Source organism: Somniosus microcephalus, chromosome 7 (assembly GCF_052327205.1).
Source record: "Somniosus microcephalus isolate GS21.2 chromosome 7, FLI_Smic_1.0, whole genome shotgun sequence".
NCBI classification, from domain to species: Eukaryota; Metazoa; Chordata; class Chondrichthyes; order Squaliformes; family Somniosidae; genus Somniosus; species Somniosus microcephalus.
The window spans coordinates 78,206,542-78,222,284 of NC_140993.1; the positions used below are offsets into that span (position 1 = coordinate 78,206,542).

Sequence of the window (15,743 nt, forward strand, 5' to 3'; positions counted from 1 at the left end):
GGATTTTCTTTTCCGGCAGTACTGCTGCCAGAATTGTGGCAAAATAGGCTTTGTGCCTGCCTGATCCTGATGAATTTTCCATTTTCACATGCCCAAGTACAATGGCTCTCTGCCATTGCTGCAGGGGACAGATGCCAGCAGCAGCTTGAAGAGGACAGGCAGCCTCAAAAGATTTTAAAAATCCTTGAAGTGGCAAAATCTACTGATGTAGGACTACCACTCCTTGATGCTGCAGTATTTAGGCTACTACTTACTTAACTCCAGTCCATTTACATATTTTGGGCCGTTCTGCCTCCCTTCACAATGCTGGATGCCTGTTGAATATCGGTGCTTTTAGTGTCCAGTGCTGCCAAAGCAACAATGATGGAAAGTGTGAAATATGCCATTACTCCATCATTATATTTTCAGGTAAATGCATTTGCTCATTTTTGGGTATTCAGCAAAGGTGACAAAGAAAAATTTGACACAACCAAAAATGGGTGTAGATCTGGCGTAATGAATTCCCAATCCATTAGGCTTCAATATAGGGGGCATGATTAAGAAGTTAGCAGATGATACAAAAATTGGCCATGTGGTTGATAGTGAGGAAGAAATCTGTAGACTGCAGGAAGATATCAATGGACTGGTTAGGTGGGCAGAAAAGTGGCAAATGGAATTCAATCTAGAGAAGTGTGAGGTAAATGCATTTGGGCAGGGCTAACAAGGCAAGGGAATACAGAATAAATGGTAGGATACTGAGAAGTGCAGAGGAACAGAAGAACCTTGGAGTGCATGTCCACAGATCTCTGAAGATAGCAGGACAGGCAGATAAGGTAGTTAAAGAAAGCATACAGGATGCTTTCCTTTATTAGCCAAGGCACAGAATATAAGAGCAGGGAGGTTATGCTGGAACTGTATAAAACACTAGTTAGGCCACAGCTAGAGTACTGCATACAGTTCTGGTCACCACATTACAGGAAGGATGTGATTGCACTAGAGAGGGTACAGAGGACATTTATGAGGATGTTGCCAGGACTGGAGAATTTTAAATAGTGGGAAAGATTGGATAGGCTGGGGTTGTTTTATTTGGAACAGAGGAGCCTGGGGGGAGATTTAATTGAGGTGTACAAAATTATGAGGGGCCTAGACAGAGTGGATAGGAAGGACCTATTTCCCTTAACAGAGGTCAATAACCAGGTGGCATAGATTTAAAGTAACTGGTAGAAGAATTAGAGGGGAGATGAGGAGAACTTTTTTCACCCAGAGGGTGGTGGGGGTCTAGAACTCACTGCCTGAAAGGGCGGTAGAGGCAGAAACCCTCAGCGCATTTAAAAAGTACTTGGATATGCACTTGAAGTGCCGTAACCTACAGGGCTACAGAGCAAGAGTTGGAAAGTGGGATTAGGCTGGCTAGCTCTTTTCGGCCGGCACAAACACGATGGGCCAAATGGCAACCTTCTATGCCGTAAATTTCTATGATTCTATTCTATTTTTCATTCTTGCTTACAAATCGAAATTGCTGCACAGGAAAATCAAAGGCAAATAGGAAAATTAAGCCTTTGGTGTGTGGAACTCAAGAGGATTCAACCATGAAAGTGTTTGGAAACCAGAGTAGTCCTGGTTGGAATGGAACAGAAAGCTTGCGCTGGAGAGAATGAAACAGGCTAACCATTCACTTCCATTTTGGTAGAGAGTAACTTTAAAAAGAACAAACTGTTTACTGACATCATTATACCAAAAGCTTTGCTGTCATGTATCACATTTGTTTAACCAGTGCAAATAAATCTATTGGTTAATTCCTAATCTGAGCCAAGCTTAAGTGTGGTGTGTCTTCTGGAGTGGCTTGGAGAGAAGTAAAATGCTGAGGGCACAGTGAACTAGGCCTTTCTCTTTGGCCCTGGGTTTTTTTTGCCTCTCCCAGGAGATGTCTGTAGGAGGGTTGGGTGGGGGGGAGGATGTGTCTTGTCATGATGCTCCAGTCATCGTACGTATAGGGCAGGCTTGATGGTCCAGCTGGTCTTTTCCAGCCTGTCAATTTCATATTGCTTATATGTGCGAGTGCTAAAGGATAGGAGATCTCTGCAGGGGCAGAAAATTGAGTGGATGCAGCTTCTTGTGCATTTTTTTAAATCATTGTCCTCTTTGTATATCTCTGGCTTTTCTCTCACTCTTTCCATACATTTCCTCTTTTCTAGATCTCACTCTCTATATACCACTCCCACACTTTTTCTCTCTTTCATTTTCTTCCCTTCTGACTTCCCAGAGAGACATGAAGCCAGACTCTGGCTTCAGTCCTCTGATAGTCACAGTAGGGGCAGGCAGTGGAAGGGAGATGGGGAGCTCAGGTCAAGAGGGAATGGGGAAGCTGGGACCCAGACTGGGATATGCTAAAAAGCTCCCACGAATGCTATGTTACTTAATATTTTCAATTTTGGCAATGAGAACAAATGCAAGGCAATTTGTTGACTTTAAGTGCAGCAGAGACATTAGAAATGGCCTCAGCATTCTTGGGTTAGGGAAAAGACAACATACAGCCAAGTTTCCTACTTATGATTTCTATCCAATAATGTCTGCTGAAGTACACATGTGCAGTATTGGACTGAACTGTGATGATTCAAAAGTGAAGGGGTTAACAGGGTCAGTGCAAAATTGCTGTGCTTAAGAAAAACAACTGCGAAAAGGTCCGATGATTGAATTATGTGGAAGTGGTGACATGTGACCTCTGCGGTTTCGCAGATGATTGAACAATAACAGGTCAAAGGGCTCACTTGATTGATACTGGCCGTTAGGAGATAAGGGAAGTCACAAGATGAGCACCTGGTGGCTCCATTGTATAAACTTTGATGTAATTTAAATAAAGGTCATGCGAAAGTATGAATCATTGTGGTTTGGAGTCATAAATACTGAGATTTGTAAGCATTCAGAGAGACAGCCAGGGACGAGCTGCCGGAGCTCTAGCTGTTCTCCCTGATCAGCCATTAGATATCTCCGCGGACTGTTTGTATTGTACTGTTAAACAATTTTGTGTTTTAAATTGTACTGTTAAACAATTTTGTGTTTTAAATAAACTGCTCGACTTGTCACCATTTACAGGCTAGTGTGCGGATTTAATTAATTTTATTTTCGCCACAACAAAAGCTTGATCACATTTTAGATTCACAGATAAATAGTGGCCATCTAGGTGAGTTAGCAGAGGGCTACTGCCACCCACCATAGCAGCAGTCAGGATAGGTAAAGTGAAGAAAATTGGAGAAGAAAAAATATATATATTGAAACTATACTTAAAAATTGCTAAAAGATAGGATGTATAGCAGGGTGGTGGACAGTGAAGAGAACACTAAGGATAAAGTAAAACAGGAATTTGATTAGGAGAGGCAAAACCATCGTTGAAGAGGAAGGGTTTTAAGGAGGTTTGTGAAGGCAGAAATGGAGATAACAAGGTATGGATGTTGAGGGAGGAAGTTCCAGAGTGTGGAAAAATAGTGGCTGAAGGAGCGGCTTCCCATGGTGGAGTGGGGAATGAGAAGTAGATCTGTGTTTGAGGACTGGAAGTGGAGTATGGGTACATGTAGCTGGAGGATATCCCAGTGGTAGGGAGGGTCAAGGCCGTGGAGGAACTTGAAGGTGAGGATGAGTATCTTCGTCGATTCTACAGGGAACAGGAAGTCAGTAGTGCGTGGGATGCAAGCCTTTGTGTGGGCGAGAACAGGTGTGTGGCATTCTGGGTGATTTGTCGCTTATGGGGTGGGAAGTGGTGAAGCCGCTAAGGAATACATAGGAGAAGTCCAGCCGCAAGCTGATAAAAATATGGATTAAGGTTTCAGTGACAAAGCTAACTCAACACAGAGGTGATGTTTTGGAGGTGAAGGGAAGCAGTCTTGGTGATGGATTGAATGTGGGGGACGTAGTGGAGCTCAGGATCGAACAATATCTCAAGGTTCTGCACATCTGGGTTCAGCCTGAGATGGCAGCTGAGAAGTCAAGGTGAGAGGCACACGGCTGTTTGCAGGTGATCAGAAAGATAGCTTTGATTTTGTCAGCATTAAGCTGAAACAAGTTTAGGTCACCTAGACCTCGTCAGACAAGCAGTTGGAGTGGCAATGGCTGTGGGTATCAAAGGAGAAAGCATTATTGTTGGCTTACTTGTGAAAACTAATCCATTGCTTCTAGATGATGTCACTGATGAGTAGTATGTGAAAGAGTAGAGAAAGAAGTCAAAAGAGAGGTATACTGTGGGGGTATGGGAGAGGAAGCCACTGGAGGTGATGTAGTGTCTTGATGTGACTGATAGAAGTGGAACCATTACAACAACTGCCATGAAACAGAGACATCAAGGATTATTAGAATGTACTGCACACATAATGTGGTCAATAACTTTGACAAGTGCAGTCTCTGTGCTGTGGAAGGGAAGACAACTTATTGGAGGGCCTCAAACAAGGAGTAATGGAGATGATTGGAGGAGACAGTGGAGGAGTTAGGAACGGTTCTTACTTTCCAGATGATCTTATAGTAGTAGTATTTGTTAAAAAGGAGCAACTGTGGAACATAAGGTGGTAGCATCATATTAGGTGATGAACAGATTGATTGGGCACTTTTCAAGTGTGCACAAACATACGATATGCAAATTTGCAGCCATGGCGGTGGCTGTTGTACCAAGCAGAGTATTCTGGGGTCTGGTGGTCGAAGAATAATCTAGCATTGATGTGGTGCCCATGCAGGGCCATTGAGTGAGGACCTTGGCTGCACAGAAGCTTGCTGATTGCATGTTGAGTGCCAGAAAGATGGCTGGAGGATCAGTGCTGGTATTGAGGCCCAAGGTTTGATGGTCTGAAGACATGTCTTCAGGTTCTACAAGTACGTTGATGACACCCAGCTCTACCTCACCACCACCTCTGCCAACCCTTCTACTACCTCTGCCAACCCCTCTACTGCTTCTGTGTTAGCAGACTGCTTGTCCGACATCCAGTACTGGATTTCCTCCAATAAAACATTGGGAAGACCAAAGTCATTGTCTTCAGCTCCCCGCCACAAACGCTGTTCCCTTGACACTGATTCCATCCCCCTCCCTGACCACTGTCTCAGCCTGAACTAGACTGTGCGCAACCTCTGCGTTCTATTTGATCCTGAGCTGAGCTTCTGACCCCTTTTCCTCTCTATCACAAAGACCCTCTACTTTCACCTACATAACATTGCCCATCTCCGCCCTGCCTCACCTTATCTGCTGCTGAAACCCTCACCCATGCTTTTGTTACCTCCAGAATCGGCTATTCCAACGCTCTCCTGGTCGGCCTCCCCTCTTCCACTCTCCATAAACTTGAGCTCATCCAAAACTCTGCTGCCTATATCCTAACCCGCACCAAGTCTCGTACATCATTACTCCTAAGCTTGCTGACCTACATTGGCTCCCAGTCCACCAACGCCTCGATTTTACAATTCGCATCCTCGTGTTCAAATCCCTCCATGGCCTCACTCCTCCCTATCTCTGTAGCCTTCTCCACTACATAAGCAGTGTCCACTGGCAGTGTTCATAAGAACATAAGAAATATTGTCTAGATGTTCCTCTAATTTTACTTCTCTTATCTGCTCTGGTTCATTCCCCATTACTAGATCTAATAGTGAATACTCCCTTAAGAACATAAGAAATAGGAGCAGGAGTAAGCCAATCGGCCCCTCGAGCCTGCTCCGCCATTTAATAAGATCATGGCTGATCTGATACTAACCGCCAATCTACTACCACAGAACCATCTCCTGAATGTAACATAATTAGACACACGAAATAGGAGCAGGATCAGGCTACACGGCCCCTGGGTCCGCTCCGCTACCCACAGGACCATGTCCGATCCGAACTGGTTAATAAAGGATGGATCAAGTTTTAAGCATCAGAGGTGGAGTAAGTACAGAGGTGGAAGTAGGCAGCCTTCACAACAGGCTGGATGTGGGGCAGAAAGCTCATCTCAGGATGAATGCCAAGCTTTATACATCACAAGACTCAGTCAGGGAGGTTGACAGAGCTAGTGTCAGAAAAATATTAGGTATTAGTGAGAATTAAATGGATTAATTCAATTTTGCCAATATTGCATTTCTCTCACTTTCAAAGTCAAAATCTACCCCACTCTTTAATTTTTAATTGGCGGGGGGGGGGGGGGGGGGGGAAAGAGAGATCAGAAGGGTTTTTGGGGGGTTAAAATTCCCCATTATATTCCTGCAATGTCCACCCTGCTCCTGCCTCAAGATAATTTTCTGCCCCTTGGTTAACCCCCATTCCCTTCTCCCCCTCTGTCCCCCTCCCATTTTTTGCACCTTACTCCCTCTGTCCCACTACTCCTCCTCTCCCTGTTCCCCCCTCAGTCTTTTCCTTCCCCATCCAGTTCCTTCCCTCTCCACCAGCCTCCTTACTCCCCATTACCTCTCCTCTTGTCTCCCTATCTCTCACCTCCTCTCCTCCACTCTATCCACGTTGGTTCCAATATCCCTACCCTATAACCCTGTTTGACCTGCAAAATTCAAATTGGTCTTGACTACCCGTATGCAACGCTATTGAAGATCAATGAATAATATGAGGAGAGATTGTGTCGATTGGGCTTATACTCACTGGAGTTTAGAAGATTGAGAGGGGATCTCATCAAAACCTATAAAATTCTGTCAGGCCTGGACAGACTAGATGCAGGAAGGATGTTTCTGATGGCCGGGGAGTCCAGAACCAGGGGTCATAGTCTAAGGATAAGGGGTAAGCCATTTAGGACTGAAATGAGGAGGAATTTCTTCACCCAGAGAGTGGTGAACCTGTGGAATTCTCTGCCATAGAGGGCGGTGGAGGCCAGTTCATTAAATATATTCAAGAAAGAGTTGGATATATTTCTTAAGGCTAAAGGGATCAAGGGATATGGGGAGAAGGCAGGGACAGGGTACTGAATTTGGATGATCAGCCATGATCTCATTGAATGGCGGAGCAGGCTCGACGGGCCGAATGGCCGACTCCTGCTCCTATCTTCTATGTTTCTATGTAATACATGAAAAGTCTTGCATATAAATCACTTTCTGTCACACTTCACGTGTCATGTTAGCAGAACTTCTGACTTACCATTGGTAATACCATGGTAGATCTGCTAGTAATATTAAAAGACTTAAATGCTGTTCATTTGTAATTTCTTTCAGTTCTGGTGAAGGGTTCACACCTGAAACTTTAACTCATCTGTTATCTCCACAGATGCTGACTGACCCGGAGTGTTTCCAGCATTTTCTAGTTTTGTTTCAATCAAGGGGGAATTGGTGAATGGGTGGGATTGAGTTGGGATCTATGGGATTGAGGAGGCGTGGAGTGAAATGTTGGAATTGAGGAAGGTTAGGAAATGTTTGGGAAAATTCAGCAGGGGACAGGAATGTTAAGGAAAAGCAGGAATAAGTGTGACAAGGTCCAGGAGGGCAGCAAGAAAGTTCAGAAGTAAGGAAACAGGAGGCAGAGTAAGTGAAGGTAATTTTAACCTAGCCCTCCTAAAGATGGTCTCAGGGGTAAGGAGTGGCAACGTCATGGAGTGACAATTTTGAAATAAATCTGCTGGGGGGGATTGGGAGCCAATAAAGTTTGGTAAGGACAAGAGTGATAGGGAGCAGGACGTTGTGCAGAATAGTCAATGAGGTGCAATTTTTTTTTATTTTTTTTTTTTAAACACAGTGGAACTTTAAAAGTTAGCAAGCATACCTTAGAATCATAGAATGTTTACAGCACAGTAGAATGCCATTCGGCCCGTCGAGCCCATGCCGGCTCTCTGCAAGAGCCTTCAGCTAGTCCCAATCCCCCGCCCTTTCCCCGTAGCCCTGTAATTTTTTTTCCTTTTTGAAAGCCATGATTGAATCTGCCTCCACCACCCTTTCAGGCAGTGCATTCCAGATCCTAACCACTCGCTGCGTAAAAAAGTTTTTCCTCATGTCGCCTTGGGATCTTCTGCCAATCATCTTAAATCTGTGTCCTCTGGTTCTCGACCCTTCCGCCAATGGGACCAGTTTCTCTCTATCTACTCTGTCTAGACCCCTCATGATTTTGAACACCTCTATCAAATCTCCTCTCAATCTTCTCTGCTCTAAGAAGAACAACCCCAGCTTCTCAAGTCTATCCACGCAACTGAAGTCCCTCATCCCTGGAACCATTCTTGTAAATCTTTTCTGCACCTTCCCTAAAGCCTTCACATCCTTCCTAAAGTGCGGTGCCCAGAACTGAACACAATACTCCAGTTGTGGCCGAACCAGTGTTTTATAAAGGTCCATCATAACTTCCTTGCTTTTGTACTCTATGCTTCTATTTATAAAGCCCAGGATCCCGTATGCTTTTTTAACCGTTTTCTCAACCTGCCCTGCCACCTTCAACGATTTGTGCACGTATACCCCCAGGTCTCTCTGTTCCTGCTCCCCCTTTAGAATTGTAAACCCTTTGGAGTAATCAAGACTGGAGATGACAAAGGCGTGCATAAAGGTGTCATCAGCCTTTATGGAAATGTGCTATCTTTATTAGAACAGGAGTGGACCCAAGCTAGAACAATGTCATGGAAGTGGATTTCGGAGATGGTGGAGTGGATGGATAGAATGACTGTGTCAAATACTGCAGAAAGAACAAGGAGAATAAGGAGGATAGAGGACAGTGATCGCAGTCACAAAGAATGTTATTGGTGATATTGACCAGAGTGGTCTTAGCACAGTGGGCAGAGCAGAAATTAAATTTGGAGAGATTTAAAGAAGGATTGATAACCTTTGCTATAAAACTCCACACTAAATAGATGGACAAAGGTAAACAGCTGCTTCCCATATTAGAAATGTATTTATTTACGTAAGTGTGATACGAGAGGGGAACCAGAAAGAAATAAAGAACTTGCATTTAAAAAAGTAACTTTCATGACCTTAGGATGTGCAAAAGCACCTCACAGCCAATGAAGTATTTTTGAAATGTAGTCAGTGTAATAATGTAGGCAAATGCAGCAGTCAATTTGCACATAGCAAGGTCCCACAAACAGCAATGTGATAAATAGCCAGATAATCTGTTCTAATGATGTTGCCTGAGAGATAAATATTGGCCAGGACACAAGCAAAACTCCACTGCTCTTCTTCAAATAGTGCCATGGCGGCCTCAGCTCAATGTCTCATCTGAAAGATGGCACCTTTGACAGTACAGCACTCCCTCAGTACTGCACTGAAGAGTCAGCCTGTATTATGCACTCAAGTTTCTGGAGTGAGGTTTGAACCCACAAACTTCTGACTAAGATGCAAGAGTGCAAGCACTGAGCTAAGGCTGAACAACAACTTTATTTATTTTTCTACCTGCAATGGGTAAGAAAAATACTATTTATGTATTTTACAGGAACCAATCAAAAAACTTCAGTCTCTGGGGACCTCCAATTCTGGCCTCTGGCGCATCCCCAATTTTAATCGCTCTACCATTAGCAGCCGTGCCTTCAGCTGCCGAGGCCCTAAGCTTTGGAATTCTCTCCCTAAAGCTCTCCGCCTCTCTACCTCTTTCCTCCTTTTAAGACGCTCCTTAAAACCTACCTTTTTGACCAAGCTTTTGGGCATCTGCCCGAATATCTTCTTATGTGGCTCGGTGTCAAATTTTTTTGATAACGCTCCTGTGAAGCACCTTGAGACATTTTACTACATTAAAGGCACTATATAAATGTAAGTTATTGTTGTTGATGTTATTTCTTACAAATATCTGTCCAAATTCTCTCACTGGAGATATACATAACTCCATGATTTCCACAATTCATCACTGTCCTCTTGCAACATTGTAGCCAATGACTCATCATGATCAACAGCATGGAAAATGTACTAGTATATAAAAGTCTTGCCCCAAAACACAATTAATTACAGGTATAAATCTTAAAAAATGAGAAAGCCAGTCATTGACCTGAAATTTACAAGCAATTGTCCTCTGATTGACCTCAACATTTTATGAGTAGGCACAATTACAGTATCTGGCTTAGACTACTTAGAGCAGTGACCTTAAAGGTACAGGCCAGGTTAGCAGGTAAACATCACAAATGCACCCTAGACTACATGCAAGCAATATGATGGAAGAACAGCTAGTACGGATAAAAAAATCCACTTGTAACTTGAAAAATGCAAACAGTTGAATGTAAATTCCACTAAATGTAGGCTAACCTTCAAATTAAAACTACCTTTGTGAAACTTGAACTATTGTATTTTATTGTAAATTATGCACGACAGTCATTGACATGTATTAGTGTCAAATGGTCACCTGTGGAAGCTTCAACTTAATACTGTATTAAGTTTAATGACCTGTAATTTGTGGTCAACTGCGAAGCAAAGGCGTTTGCCGCTGGCCCCGAAGAAAGCTGCCCACAGAGATCTTGTAATAGCTGTAGCGAGAAATTTGCCTTTTTCAACGTCAACTGATTGCAGCGCTGTGTCATGGGGATTCCTATGGCGATGCTACAGTCACATCAACAAGCTGTCTACGCAGCCAATCACACTGAAGAATTCTCAGACAGGAAACCAGGAAATGAGAAGCTGCTTTTATTGGACTTTTAAAAAATGTTACAGAGAGCGAAATAAAGATTGGGACATTCACATGGGGATAAGGTAGAAACTGAAATATCATGAAATTTTTTTTTTTAATTACGTTTTTTAAAACTTGTAATTTTTAATCATAATGGAGAAATTTGACACGCCACAAATATAAAACTTTTGTTTACCAGTCAATACACTGTTAAAAACCTCAGTTACACCTATTCCAATAAAGCTTAACATTTAATGGGGTACTTAACAGCGATATTACCGCGGAAAACCCCAACTTTTCATCAGTTTCACCGATTGCCGGATATTGGGGTGTGGCGGGGGGGGGGGGTGGTCCACAGCACAAGCCTGTGTCGGAGCAGTGACTGACTGACCGCAACTTCAGGATATCCGTGTTTAGATGTGCATGCGCTAAATCCTGAAATTGTGGTCAGTTTCAAAGGGGTAACGACAGTGAACACTGACAGTTCGCCGTCACTACCCACTGCAAATTCCAGCCATTGGATACTGTTTAAATATAACCTACCTGATTTATTGTGCATTACTTAAATATGAGTTTGCTGGGAGATCCGCCAATGACTCAATTGTGACTGTGACAAAGGTAAACTATCCCTCCTCGTCCTTCTTGACTTGTCTGCAACCTTTGACACGGTTGATCACTCCATCCTTCTCCAACGCCTCTCCACCGTTGTCCAGCTGGGTGTGACTGCACTCGCCTGGTTCCATTCTTATCTATCTAATCATAGCCAGAGAATCACCTGCAAGGCCGTCTCTTCCCGCTCCCGCATCGTTACCTCTGGTGTCCCCCAAAGATTTATCCTTGGCCCCCTCCTATTTCTCATCTACATATTGCCCCTTGGCGACATCATCCGAAAACACAGTGTCAGTTTCCATATGTACGCTGACGACACCCAGCTCTACCTCACCACCGCTTCTCTCGACCCCTCCACGGTCTCTAAATCCCTCCATGGCCTCGCCCCTCCCTATCTCTATAATCTCCTCCAGCCCCACAACCACTCCCCCCCCCCCCGAGATATCTGTGCTCCTCTAATTCTGCCCTCTTGAGCATCCCTGATTATAATCGCTCAACCATTGGTGGCCATGCTTTCTGTTGCCTAGGCCCGAAGCTCTGAAATTCCCTGCCTAAACCTCTCCACCTCTCTTTCCTTCTTTAAGACGCTCCTTAAAACCTACCTCTTTGTCCAAGCTTTTGGTCACCTGCCCTAATTTTCTCCTTATGTGGCTCAGTGTCAACTTTTTTGTCTTATAATACACCTGTGAAGCGCCTTGGAATGTTTTACTATGTTAAAGGCGTTATATAAATACAAATTGTTGTTGTTACCAGCAAGTTTATATAGCAAATAGCTGAACCATACAAGATTAGGAAGGCCTGTTAGATTTCTGCTCTGCTCGGAGTTAGCTGATTTTGGCCAAGGCAGCAGAAGGTGCTCTACAATTGGCCACAATGTCCCTGGCTCAGGAATGGGACAAAACAGCCAGTGTTCTCTCTCCTCATTTTTATCCAGCTGCCCGTGCTAGAAGTGTGCACATGTGGACGTTGGAGGAGGACAGGCTCAGGCTTGGAGGTGATGCCTGCTCGAGCTAAATAGCCTGATTACATTCACTGTCAATATTGTTCTACAATATAACTATATTTAATCGGTACCTGTGTATTAGTGAGTGATTATATAATAACAAAGTATAACTATCTTTAATAGGTACCTGTGCATTAGTAATAATATAAAATATAAATATATTTAATCATTATCTGTGATTTAGTGAGTGATTATATAATAATTTAAAATATTATATTTAATAGGTACCTTTTTATTAGTGATTATGTAATAATTTAACATACAATATAACTATATTTAATCAGTACATGTGTAGAGTGATTATATAATAATTTAAAGTATGATATGGTGATCCATTTGGTAGGAGGGATAAGGAGGCCACCTACTCCTTGGAAAATAAGAGTCTAAATGGGATAGAGGCGCAAAAGGATCTAGGGGTACAGATTCACAAATCATTAAAAGTAGCAACACAGGTCAACAAAGCCATCAAAAGGCAAACAAGGCAATGGGGTTCATTTCTAGGGCAATAGAATTCAAAAACACCGAAGTTATGTTAAACTTATATAAAACCTTGATTGGACCACACTTTTAGAGTACTACACACAGTTCTGGTCTCCATATTACAAAAATGGATGTAGAAACACTGGAGAAAGTGCAAAGATTTACAAGGATGATACCAGAACTGCAAGTATACAACTATCATGAAAGACTGAACAGGCTGGGGCTCTTTTCTCTGGAAAAGAAAAGATGGAGAGGTGGCCTGATAGATGTCTTTAAAATTATGAATGGGGTCGATAGGGTAGACATAGGTGAAGATGTTTCCATTTGTGGAAGAGTCTAAAACTAGGGACCATGAATATAGCATGTAAACAGAAGTTCGCATCGTCAAAACAGATGCGACAGAGACGGAGACACTGGGAGAATGGAATAGAGTCCTTACAGGACGCAGGGTGGAAGGAAATGTAATCAAGGTATTTGTGGGAGTCAGTAGGCTAATAGCAGCTATTGGATGACAGCCTAGCCCCAGAAATAGAGATGTTGAAGGGGGGAAGGGAAGAGTCGGAGATGGACCGTGTGAAGGCGAGGGTAGGGTGGAAATTTGAAGCTTCCTGTAAGGACTCTATTCCATTCTCCCAGTTTCTCCCTCTCCGTTGCATCTGTTCTGACGATGCCACCAGTGCCTTTGATAAGTTTTTATTTTTCCTAAACAGAGGATTCCCCTCCACCTTGGTTGATAGGGCCCTCGACTGTATCCGTCCCATTTCACGCACTTCTGCTCTCACCCACCCCCTTCCCCTCCCTCCCAGAATCATGATAAGGTTCCCTTGTCCTCACCTTCCACCCCACTAGCCTTCACATTCAACAGATCATCCTCCGCCATTTCCACCAGCTCCAGCACGATGCCACCACCAAACACATCTTCCCCTTTACTTTCAGCATTCTGAAGAGACCGTCCCCTCTGCGATATCCTGATCACTCTTCCATTACTTGCAACACTCTCTCCCCTTCACATGGCACCTACCCATGCAAGCGTAGCAGATGCAACATGTGCCCTTTTACCTCCTCCCTCGAGGAACAGCACCTGATCTTTCGATTAGGCACTTTACAGCCTTCCGGACTCGGCATAGAGTTCAACGATTTCAGATCATAACCACTCCACTACTCTCATTTTTTTTGCACAGCAGGTGCTGGTAATGATTCTGCTGTTGCCATTTATGTAATAAAATATAGTATATTATCACCACTTTGAGTAAAGAAATGTCTCCTGAATTCCTTACTGGATTTATTAGTGAGTATCTTATATTTATGGCCCAATACAAAAGGCAAAAGGCAGAATGCTGCAAATCTGAAATATAAACACTGGAAATACTCAGCAGGTCAGACAGCATCTGTGGAGACCCTTTAGTTTCTTTACTTGTCCCACCTCCTTTTGCCTCGTACTATCATCCCTTTTGCCATTTAAATCACTCCTGTCTTCCACAGAACTTATCTTTTGTTCTTTCCTCCCCTGCGCTTGCTTAAAACCTGTTACATCTTTAACCTTTTCCCAGTTCTGACGAAAAGTCACCAACCTGAAACGTTAACTCTGTTTCTATTCCCAGAAATGCTGTCTGACCTGCTGAGTATTTCTAACATTTTCTGCTTATAGTTCAGATTTCCAGCATCCCACAGTATTTTACCTTTTGTATTAGGCCATAAATATAAGATAATAACGAATAATTCCAATAAGGAATTCAGAAGAAATGTCTTTATTGAGTGGTGATAATGGGGAACTTGCTACCGCATGGAGTGGTTAAGGCGAATAACACAGATGCATTTAAGGGGAAGCCTAACAAGCATATGCAGAAGAAAGGGATAGAAGGATATGTTGATGGGGCTATATGAAGTAGGGTGGGAGGAGGCTGGCATAGACCATTTTTAATGTGGAAGCAAGTCATCCTCGGTTCCGAGGGACTGCCTAACAAGAAGACCTGTCGGGCCGAATGGCCTGTTTCTGCGCTGTAAATTCTATGTCATTCAATATAACTATATTTAATCGGTATCTGTGTATTAGTGAGTGATTGTATAATAATAAAGAATTATATATAATCGGTACCTCTGCCGTTCCGCTCGCGCATCTCCAACCATCTGCGTCAATCAGCAGCCGTTGCCGTAAAGCACCGTAACCCCCCATTTGCTTGCTGAAGTTTACGTCTTTCGTTGCCTCTGGTAACCGAGGCCTTGGGGCGAGTCGGTCAGGAATTAGCTGATTAAAACGCGAGTTCATTGAGAGGCCGGTAAAGGTAACCGTGTTAATACGGTGCCTCTGTCGCTTTTACTGCTACAGAACGGAATGGGGAAAAGAATCGCAGCCAGTATTTTTTTTTTACACTCATGTAGGAGCTGGACTTTAAAATTAACTCTTCATTTCTCCGCGAGAGATTTAAGCTAAAGCCGACAGAGCCGCACCCCTATACATATAATAAATATTATTACGGTATATTTAGATCCCGTTACTGGTAGTGAAGGCGGAATATCACCCATCCATAATTCTGTATTTGTAACAAACTGGCATATAGATTTAAAACAAAATAATTACATGAAACAAAAATTACACATCTGGACAGATGTGTATAAAGCAGCAATGTTATCTAGTAATCCAATTAATCGGGCATCAGGCACCAGTTTCTCCCTCAGCCACCAGTTTCTCCCTCAGCCTCACACTGAGCAGTGATTCAGAAGCATGGTAAAATGGCACTGCCTTGTAATTCTCAGTGACAGACTTCAGGATTTAGGTTAACCTTACGCTCCATGGGATTTTCAGTTAGCAAGAGTAAGATCTGTCTGAAACAACAAAGACACCCTGCATTTATGTAACATCTGTAACATTAAAAATATTCCAAGGACTTTTGGTAAGCGTAAGGAAAATGGATGCCAGGCCAGAAAGAGAGAGATTAACTAAAGGCTTGGCTGAGGAGATGAGTTTTGAGAAGATTTTTTGAAGGAAACAAGAGCTTTAAGGGTGGAATTCCAGAGAGTAGGACCCAGGCAGCTGCAGCCTCTACCACCAACAGAGGGACAATGGAAGGTGAGGTTGCACAAAAAAGCCAGATTCAGAAGAAATAAATGTTTATGGTGGGAGGATGTACAAATGGAGGAGGTTACAGAGGTATGGAGTGGCAAGGCTAT

General features: G+C 43.2%; 1 protein-coding gene across 2 annotated transcripts in view; it reads right to left on the bottom strand.

Annotated features, from left to right (window-relative positions):
* The window catches only part of rnf41l (ring finger protein 41, like), an 80,125-nt gene extending 65,135 nt beyond the window's left edge, over positions 1 to 14,990 (bottom strand). Inside the window, exon 1 of one of the 2 annotated variants that reach the window (XM_085992649.1) lies at positions 14,671 to 14,990. The gene's annotated coding sequence lies outside the window, so the exon portion shown is untranslated. The remainder of the gene's footprint in view (positions 1 to 14,670) is intronic. The other variant, XM_085992650.1, reaches the window with a different exon arrangement.
* Positions 14,991 to 15,743: the final 753 nt, after the last annotated feature.